Source organism: Cricetulus griseus, chromosome 3, assembly GCF_003668045.3.
Source record: "Cricetulus griseus strain 17A/GY chromosome 3, alternate assembly CriGri-PICRH-1.0, whole genome shotgun sequence".
NCBI classification, from domain to species: domain Eukaryota; kingdom Metazoa; phylum Chordata; class Mammalia; order Rodentia; family Cricetidae; genus Cricetulus; species Cricetulus griseus.
The window spans coordinates 168,464,556-168,473,494 of NC_048596.1; the positions used below are offsets into that span (position 1 = coordinate 168,464,556).

The 8,939-nt window shown below is 44.7% G+C and overlaps 2 long non-coding RNA genes across 8 annotated transcripts in view; one reads left to right on the plus strand and one right to left on the minus strand.

Annotated features, from left to right (window-relative positions):
* LOC113834615 overlaps positions 1 to 4,037 on the minus strand; it is a 44,474-nt gene extending 40,437 nt beyond the window's left edge. The window contains exons 1-3 of one of the 4 annotated variants that reach the window (XR_004769257.1): positions 2,840 to 3,352; positions 2,550 to 2,722; positions 747 to 1,816 (exon numbers count right to left, since the gene is read on the minus strand). This is a non-coding gene — a long non-coding RNA (uncharacterized LOC113834615). The other 3 variants (XR_004769258.1, XR_004769256.1, XR_004769259.1) reach the window with 3 other exon arrangements.
* Positions 1,290 to 4,849, plus strand: LOC118238590. Of its 4 annotated transcripts, none has more exons than XR_004769263.1 (4): positions 1,290 to 1,429; positions 1,568 to 1,869; positions 4,035 to 4,074; positions 4,181 to 4,849. It is a non-coding gene; the product is annotated as an uncharacterized LOC118238590 (long non-coding RNA). The 4 variants fall into 4 exon arrangements; XR_004769262.1 differs by having other exon boundaries at positions 1,568 to 1,668; positions 1,781 to 1,869; positions 4,035 to 4,849; XR_004769261.1 differs by having other exon boundaries at positions 1,568 to 1,607; positions 1,781 to 1,869; positions 4,035 to 4,849.
* Positions 4,850 to 8,939: the final 4,090 nt, after the last annotated feature.

An 8,939-nucleotide genomic window follows, 5' to 3' on the forward strand; every position in this document is an offset into this window, starting at 1 on the left:
ACTTCTGGCTTGAAGAACCGCTTGCGTGAACACTGACACTATTGATTGTGTGTAAGTGGCGTGCGGGGCTGCTAGACATCTACCTGGATATGCAGGCAAGAGGATAGGGCTGGTTCATCTACATGAGCAGAGCAGGGAGGGTCTTGGAAGTCTCTGCTTGGTGTTCCCGACTGTTGAATTTAATTGGTTTAAACCAGTCGGCAGGAAGAGGTCTAGCTCATCAATCAGAACCTGCTTTGGAAAAGGCTGATGGATTGGGTGCACATCTGGAAGTTCTGCAAAACCTAGAGAGTTTTGGTCTAGACTTTCCTTTCCTCCCTCTGTGACAAAATACACACCACACAAATGTTACCATTGTGACTACTTAAAGATAGACTCAGAGACATTGAAGCAGCTCCATGGCATTGCACCACACCCACCCACAGCTTTCATGAATCTTCCTAACTTAAAGACTCTCCATGCAACCTTAGTCAGTAAATCAGCCTGTCTCAGCCCCCATTGTCCTTAAAAACCACTGTTTGACCTCTCTCTGAGTTTAACCCTCAGCTTTATATATGTGAAGTCACACAGTGACTGGCTGTGACTGGCTCCTTTCAATGCACATGCCAGCATTTTATAATAAATAATTCTATAATAAGTAAAATATTTATAATATATTTTATTATAAAAAACTATTTATAATAAGCAAATAGTATTTATTTAGTCATTTATTTACTTTACCACAGTCTGCATGTCCCCTCACTTACCCATGGATGTCCTGTTGTCTCTAACTTTGGCCGATTGCGAACGGTGTTATTATAAACACGTGTGCAGAGACTGCCCTCCAGAATCTCTGCTCTTGATTGTCTGGGTTAGAAACCCAGAGGTAGACCACCAGAGCACTTGTCAGTCCTGTGTTTAGAATTTTCAGGCTCTGTCATACTGCTTTCCATACCAGTTATCCTGTGCCTTACCTACACCCAGCACTACACGGGAGGTCCAAGTTTTGTAGGGATTACTGAAGTGCCAGTGCTCTCCCCCCAATGCTTTTTTCCCCTCCTCCTCAGCGGAGGGGAAGACCACAGGCAACTTAATGGGATATTTAGCTGAACTCACCCCTCAGCTGCCTCTTGTATGTGATTGATATCTAGAAGCTCTGTGGCATTTCTTTCAAAGTAGAGTCTCATCCTGGTCCAGCTGGCCCCTCCCCAGTGTCCTCCATGTTCCTTCTGCTGCAGGGTGCCCTGGCATTTTCTTCCTTCAACAATGAAATGAGATTCCCTGGGAGGTGTACATGCCATGTGGTGTGTCCGTTTGCCTATTATGGACAAGGGTTGCTTCTGCCTTCTAGATAATGTAAATAACGTTGTTAACAATGTAGGTTTACAAATATCTTCTCTGGTTCCTCTGGACCCGCTGGCAGGTGGGAATGAAGTTTCTGTATCTTCAGGTAAGTCACGTTTAATTTTTTGAGGTACCACCTTACCGTTTATCCTCAGGGGCTGTACCATCTAACTTTCTGTCAGTAACACACAGGGCTCTTGCCAACAATTGTTACCTTTTCTTGTTATTGTTGTTTTCATTTTAGTGCTGACTTTGATACTGAGTCATCAAATGACCTTCACCAGGTGAGGAAGTCACTAGTCTCTGACCAGCTTTCCTGCTTGGAGCAGCTGTTCTCCTCTGACAGTGAGCATAAGTTGCTGGCCACAGTGTCTTCATTCGGCCTCTGTCTCATTCTCTTGGTGCCAGTTTCTTCACCTTACAAATGGGAACAATGTATTCCTCTCCTCTCTCTCAGAGAGCTGCTGTGCCAGACAAAGGCGTTGAGGACCAGCTGTAGGGAAGGAAATTGAAGGGCTGGAGAACTATGGAATGAGAAGATACAAGGTAGTGAAACAAAGCAAGTCTTTGGTCCCAAATCTGATGGATTCCTCCTCCCACCAATCTTTGGAGCTGACTGTGGCAGTCCTTATGCTGGCTCTTAACACCTTACACAGCTGAGCTTCAGGAGAGAATCAGCCACCTAGCCAAGGACTCAGCACCTACCTGCTCAATAAATACTTGGAGAATAAATAACTGAGCGGGATGAGTCAAAAGATAAGAATAGTGAGTAATGGGCAAGCTCTCACATTAAGTCAAGCCTTGAGAGTAGAAAACTGTTATCTCTACCACCTGCTGAGTCTTCTGCCTTGTTTTATATCACCAGCAACTACTAATTCTTTTTCCTGCCTTCTTTTTCTCTTTTCTTTCTTTTCTTTTTAATTACTAAGGCATCAATAAAATAAATATGCTAAAGGCAATAGTTTAAATCACAACCCTACCAATGAGATAGGTATGATTAAAGCATACATTTGTTCCAGTTTGAAACGCTATCTACACTATCTAATTCCAAACCCCATTTCCCCTTAGTACAGCAGCTACTTTGTTTATATATGTGATGGATGGCTGTTCCTTTTCAAGCTAAATGTGTTTACATTCACTGCTTAATTTATCAAATATTATTGAGAACCTACTAAACATCGGACACTATATGTTATAGGAGTTACAAAAGCAAGTACGTCACGTACATTATTTATTTAGCCAGAAGAGGTTGTGTCATGCTGCAGTAACAAGCCTGCTCAGAAATGTAAAGCAGTGTGGTGATTTCTCTTTTGTACTGTGTGTCCACCACCGGCCAGCAGGGGGCTCTGCAAACAGATTCCTTTATTCAGAGACTGGTGTTCAATGGGTGCTTCTGTTTCTGCAGCAGTGGGGAAAGGAGGTAGAAAATCATGCTTCCTCCTGGAAGTAATGTATCACTTTTGCTTACATTCCCTTGTCCGTGCCAAAACTTTAAAAGGGCTTGAGGAGTACCTACCATGTGCTGGATGGAAGAAAGAAGTGGGGTGTTTGTGCGGCACATGACTGATACCCCCAACTCACTCTTTGTCCCTTGGGAGGACATACCTGAATCACCAGCTCCACAGCACTGTGATATGCAACAGTTGGTCTGACGAAGGAGACAGCTAGGGAGTGACTAACAGCTCTGTGACGCATGCAGCATGCTGTGCTAGGCTATGGGGTGATTCATGTCCTGGTTGGTGTGGTAAAAGATTTCATCACACTACACAGAACAGCACGCAATTCCAAACTTAGAATTTTTTTTTTACTGTAATTTTCCGTTTCATATTCTGGGATCTCACTTAACCACAGGTCATTGAAAACTTTGAAAGTAAACCTCTGGAACACGGATTACTAATGTATCTCCCAAGAGCGGAAGATGGGCACCCCAAGCAATAAAACACAGCAGGAAGGAACACATATGGGAAACCATGCCTTGCCCAGGCACATAGACAAGGAATCCAGCTTGGTCAAACAGTCTTTTCTCACATACAAGTGTACTCCTGGCTGTGCGTGTGCGCAGATATACTCACCACCATTATCATATCAGCTCCTGGTTTTCTATAACATACTCTGCAGCCACTGTCTTCTGTCCACCTGATTCCAAAGCTTCTTTGGTCCTCACTGAGATGATGTGCACTGTCGGTGGTGTCTAGAACCTCGGGGTGTCAGAGCAGACAGAGTCCCAAGGATCCTGGCTGTACCAACCATTAGCAAGCACTTTAGATACTAGATTCAGAGGCTCCAAAGAGCACAGGGAAAGTGCGAAGTGATTGCAACAGGACTAAAAACCCAGCACTTAGGGAGCTAAGGCAGGGGGATTGTGAATGGGACACCAACCTGGGCTGTTCTCAAAAGAGAAGGTACAAGTTGGGCACGAGAGAGATCACAGCCAGGACAGCAGCATGCTCAAGGGATGTGGGAGGCTGGATGGTAGCCACACACACACCCTTCAAGTCTACCTACAATCTGAGGGGGGGGGGGCTGTCTTATTTGATCATTTCAAGATAAAATGATCCTGGACTTAAGGTGGGACCATGAATGTGATGGATGACTGGGGTCTTCAGCTTTCCCACAGCCCCAGGGAAAACCAGAAGCATAGGTTAGACTGAAATGCTGGTACTCCTGTCACTACTCAGATCTGCACTCCTTCCCTTTCATTTCTTGTCCAGGAAGGAACCAAGAACCCAGTGAGAGGTGACTAGTATGACGGTGGGTGTCATTTCTCTCTCCCCATTCCCTCCCAGCCACCTTTCCCTCCCACTCGTCCCTCCTGGCTCCTTGTTTGTGATTCCTCGCTGCCTTGTTTAACTATCAGAACCCGTGCCAAAACCCATACTTAGCTGCTGAAAGCTCCTTGCCGGGTTGCCTCTGAAGTTAATGGCAGAGTCTTTGAAAATGACCTTAGAAGCAAATCATAAGCAACCGAGGACATGAAACTACCTCAAGTCCGTCTGTTGGAGTGCGAGCCACCTCCAAGCTTCCATTCCCATGTAAAACAGAAGATATGATTTATAATTTATAGCGCATCGGTACAGCCCTGATTGAAGCAAACCACTTTGATGAAGAGTTGGTTTCATGCTAGTGTCGTGGAACACCACTCCAAATCAGAAAATATTTAGAACTCCAACTCCTCTGCTCTGACTTTGAAGTAAAGAGATTTGTATTTTATGTGCTTCTCTGAACGAAAAAAAAATAAAGAAAAATGTGTGTACACTCCAACATGCATGTGGTAGGAATATGAAAACATTTACATGTGTATCAGCACCAAAATGTAATTACTGCATTAGGCACTGAAAATATTTATAGACTCATATCTCATGTGGAAGACCTGGTTCCAATAATTCTCAGAAAATTGTGAAATTCAGACTTTGTTTTCTTGGGACTAACTTAATTTATTTGAAATTGACAACACATGAAGGACAAAAATCAAAGCCCGTCAACTTTCCACCACCCCAGCTAATGACCTATTAAAGTTGTGAGTATATACTGTGTCTCTATTTGTAGGTGAACATGTCATGGGGAAAGAAGGAATGAGGTACTTTTCTCATCATTGTAACAAATAACTGGAAAGCAGCAACTTCAGGGAGAAATTGATTTGGGGGATTCACAATTTCATGGTGGGGTGAGAGAGTTCCATGGTGGTAAGAGGGTGAGTGATTTGTTCACATATTGATGAACCAGGAAGCAGCCAGAACATGCAAGGAAACTGGGGGCCACAAGGCTCCCTGACCTAAGCATCCCATTCCCTTGAACCTGACTCCACCTCCTAAAGGTTCCCCAAACTTCAAAAACAGCATCACCTAAGGGGTACAGAGTATTCAAGCACATGAGCTTGTAGGATATAGTCCACACTCAAGGCTAAGAGTTAGCCTCTGGCCTCCATAGGCTAAAGGCCATCTCATAATATGTAATATATTTAATCTAACTTCAAAAGTCCCCAAAATCTCATAGCCATGAGCCCCTGTGAGATAACAAAAAAAAATCACAGTCTCATGGCACAGAGGAAACATTTATATCCCAATCAAGAGGAATGGGGTACAGGGAGAAAAGTTCAGCCAAGACCAAACCCCAGCAGAGCAAATACCATTGCAACTCTTCATTTATAGCATTTAGGTCTTCTGGTAGCATAGTCTGGTCTCTAGTAGGCTTAGGTATAGTTCTGTCTTGAAGCAGCTCCACGCAGTGTTGCCACCTTTTCTCAGCAGAAGTTCCATGTTTGTGATATGTCCTGGTGTCTCCATTGCAACTCAGGTTTCATTTTCAGGGTTACAAGCAAGGACCTCTCAGGTTCTTTTGCAAAGGATCTAACATTGCTATATACTATAGTGCTTGGTTTCACCAGCTTATTTTCCGGATCTTCAGTGTAAGGCTTCATGACCCCATAACTCCTGCATTCTGCATACCTACAAACCCAGCAAGCAGCATCGATGCTCTGCTCACCTCACTGAAGATGTAGACACCTCTCACTTGGGCCAGTACTATAGTGGCGTGCAACTGAAAACACAGTGGGAAAACACTGCCCCAGCTTCTGTGTTCCACGAGGACACATGTGTGCTTGGGACTTTGTGAACAAAGGAATGGCCAACTCAGAGCTGAAGAATCATTGTGGGAAGGTGATGGGATGGGGTGCATTCGAGACAATGCAACTGCAAAGATCCTATGACTCAAGCACTTAGGACGAGAGTCCTGGAAGGGTGGCCATAGGAAGGACATCATACTGGGGTTCGAGAACAAATGAGAACTAGAGAAAGGTACTGGCTTGAGAAGAAGGCAATGACACAAGACTCATTCTTACCTGAGAATGGAAGGAAAATTGGGGGAGAAGAACTGAGCGTGAATTTCAAGACAGCCGACAGGAGCTTCTGCTTAAGAGCGATGGAATAGAGGAGTCGATAGTGGTGGTGTTAGGACTGGAAGGGAAAACATGCTCATCCTCAGGACATAGATTTAAGAAGCTTTTTTTCTGGGGCTGGAGATGTGGCTCTGTGCTTAAGAGCACTGGCTGCTCTTCCAGAGGACCCAGGTTCAATTCTCAGGACCCACAGGGTAGCTCAAGACTGTCTGTAATTCCAGGGGTTTTCCAATACCCTCACACAGACATACACACAGGCAAAACAGCAATGAATATAACATAAAAATATTAAAAAAAAAAAGCTTGTTTCTGACAGGTATGCTCATGTGACTTGTTTCAGCCAATGAATTGTGAGCAGAAGTGACATGACCATTCAGGATAGAGGCTTTAAGGGGTGATGGTGACTGGTTCTGCTATTGGTCTATCATGTCAAATTCTGGCTGTTTATTACTCCTAGGTCTCTGGGTGGGAGAGCCCCAGAGCAGAGCCCAGATGGCCTACTGGATCCAGAACATGAGGCAGAATCATCAGAAACCCTGTGATGGGGCAAGTGTTTGCCTAGGCATCAGAATTAAGCCTGCCCTACAGAGACAAGAGGGGAAAGGATGTAGGTAGGGAAGAAAGGAGAGGGAGGTAATTCTCCAGACTATCTGCCCAGAGCTTACCTCCAGCTCTCCAGTCCAGCTCAGCCTTGCTAGTGTGTCTCCAGCTCCCAATTCCAACTGATGCTTTTCAGTATGACACGGAGGAAAGTGAGCATGCCTTCTGCGAGTGTGACGCTGAATGGCAGTGAAGTACTTGAGCGAAGAAACAGTCTCTGCAAGGGCTTCCTCCACATTGTTATTCTGCACAGATGTCTGCACGCACTTGACATAAGAAGATTCAATTAAACTGTCTGGCCACTGTTTCATGATACAACCACAGAGTTGTTCTAAAGGGTCAAGGCATGATGGGAATATTTAACTCCTGGTAGGAGCAGAGAGTAATTGGAGCAAGCTGGAAGATGTTTCAGCATCTGAAGGATGTGGTGATCATTTAGCAGAGGGGCTTATGGGCAAGACTGGCCACAGGGGAATAATGACATAATGCACTTGTCAAAGGAGCCTAGGAGCATTGCACCCTCGACAAGGACAGAGGGAAAAGATCAGAAACCCCAGTTTAACTGGGCATGCACACCTTTAATACCAGCACTTGGGAGGCAGAGGCAGATGGATCTCTGAGTTCAAGGCTGACCTGGTCTACAGAGTGAGTTCCAGGACATTCAGGGCTACACAGAGAAATCCTGTCTCAATGCCCCTCCCTCCAACAAAAAGTGTTGTAGGTCCTCGAAGTTGAGAGCTCTCTGACTCAGCCTTATTATGCCCTACTTCCTGTTTTTGCTGGATTATTCTACTCAATCAATGCTGGATGCCCTGATTACCAGAATGAAGGTGAAAAAATTAATATAGAGAAGGCGAAGGCTTGCTTTAGGTGTCAGGGACAAGGATGATAGGCAAATGTCCTCAGGTGACAGGTAAGTATGCCAGACCTAAGGACCTACCTACAACTGGAGGCTATAAGGGGCACAGTTGCCTTTCTCTCGTACTAGTATTGACATGTGCAGAATAGTATGTGGTTGATGTTTTCATTTACTTACTTATTTTTGCCATGCTAGGGGAGGTCAAACTCAGGGCTTTGTGTATACCAGATAAGGCCTCTACTGCCGAGCTACATCTCCAATCCTAAAAGGAGAGTGGGCTCTGGAGCAGGGAGGCTTGTGGAGGGGGACACACACACACACAAAGCACCCCTTCTCTGTTCACTGTAGGAACTCCAAACTTTCCTGTCTGTTTCCCATCATGCATTTCCACACTCAGTTCCAATTTCATATTGCTTTAGAGCAGTGGTTCCCAACCTTCCTAATGCTGTGACCCTTTAGTACAATTCCTCATGTTGTGGTGACCCCCAGTCATATAATTACTTTCATTGATACTTCATAACTGTAATTTTGCTATTGTTAATGAATTGCAGTGTAAAGATCTGTGTTTTCTGATGGCCTTAGATGACCCCTGTGAAAGGTCATTCAACCCCCAAAGGGGTTGCGACCCACAAGTTGAGACTTGCTGCTTTAGACAGTTCTGTTTCTTCTCCACATCCTCTGGACTTCTGGAAGAGGACTGTCTTTGAGGGGCTGCCACTTTGGCCCTGACCTGCCCCTACAGATCCTAGGGACTGTATGGAGATTGTTTAGCCATGGTTCCAATCATCTGAGAGCCCCATTGTAGCACAGGGAACCATCAAGTCCTTGGCCTTCTGGCCGATGTCCCAGTTTCCATCCATGTGGGGATTCAGAGCTCAACCCCCGGCACATCTCCAGGTTCTCTCCTCCTTTCCCAAAGCCTACTTGAAAAATTTCTAGAAACGATGTGCCTCTTCCTGGTCACTCTTGCCAAAGCAATTTGTAATAGATCTTTCATTTTGGCCACCAGCTCACAAAAAAGGACATGGAGATTTATTATTAATGGTGAAATTTGGCCTTAGTTTAGGCTTGTTTCTAACTAACTCTTTTAACTTAAATTAACCCATATTTTTTAATATACATTCTTCCACACACTTGTTACCTCATCTCCTTTTTGCCTCTCTGTTCCCAGAAGTCCCTCCTAACCTCATCCTGCCTAGCTAATGGCCATTCAGCTCTTTATGAAACCAATCATAGTGACACATCTTCACATAGTATAAAAGA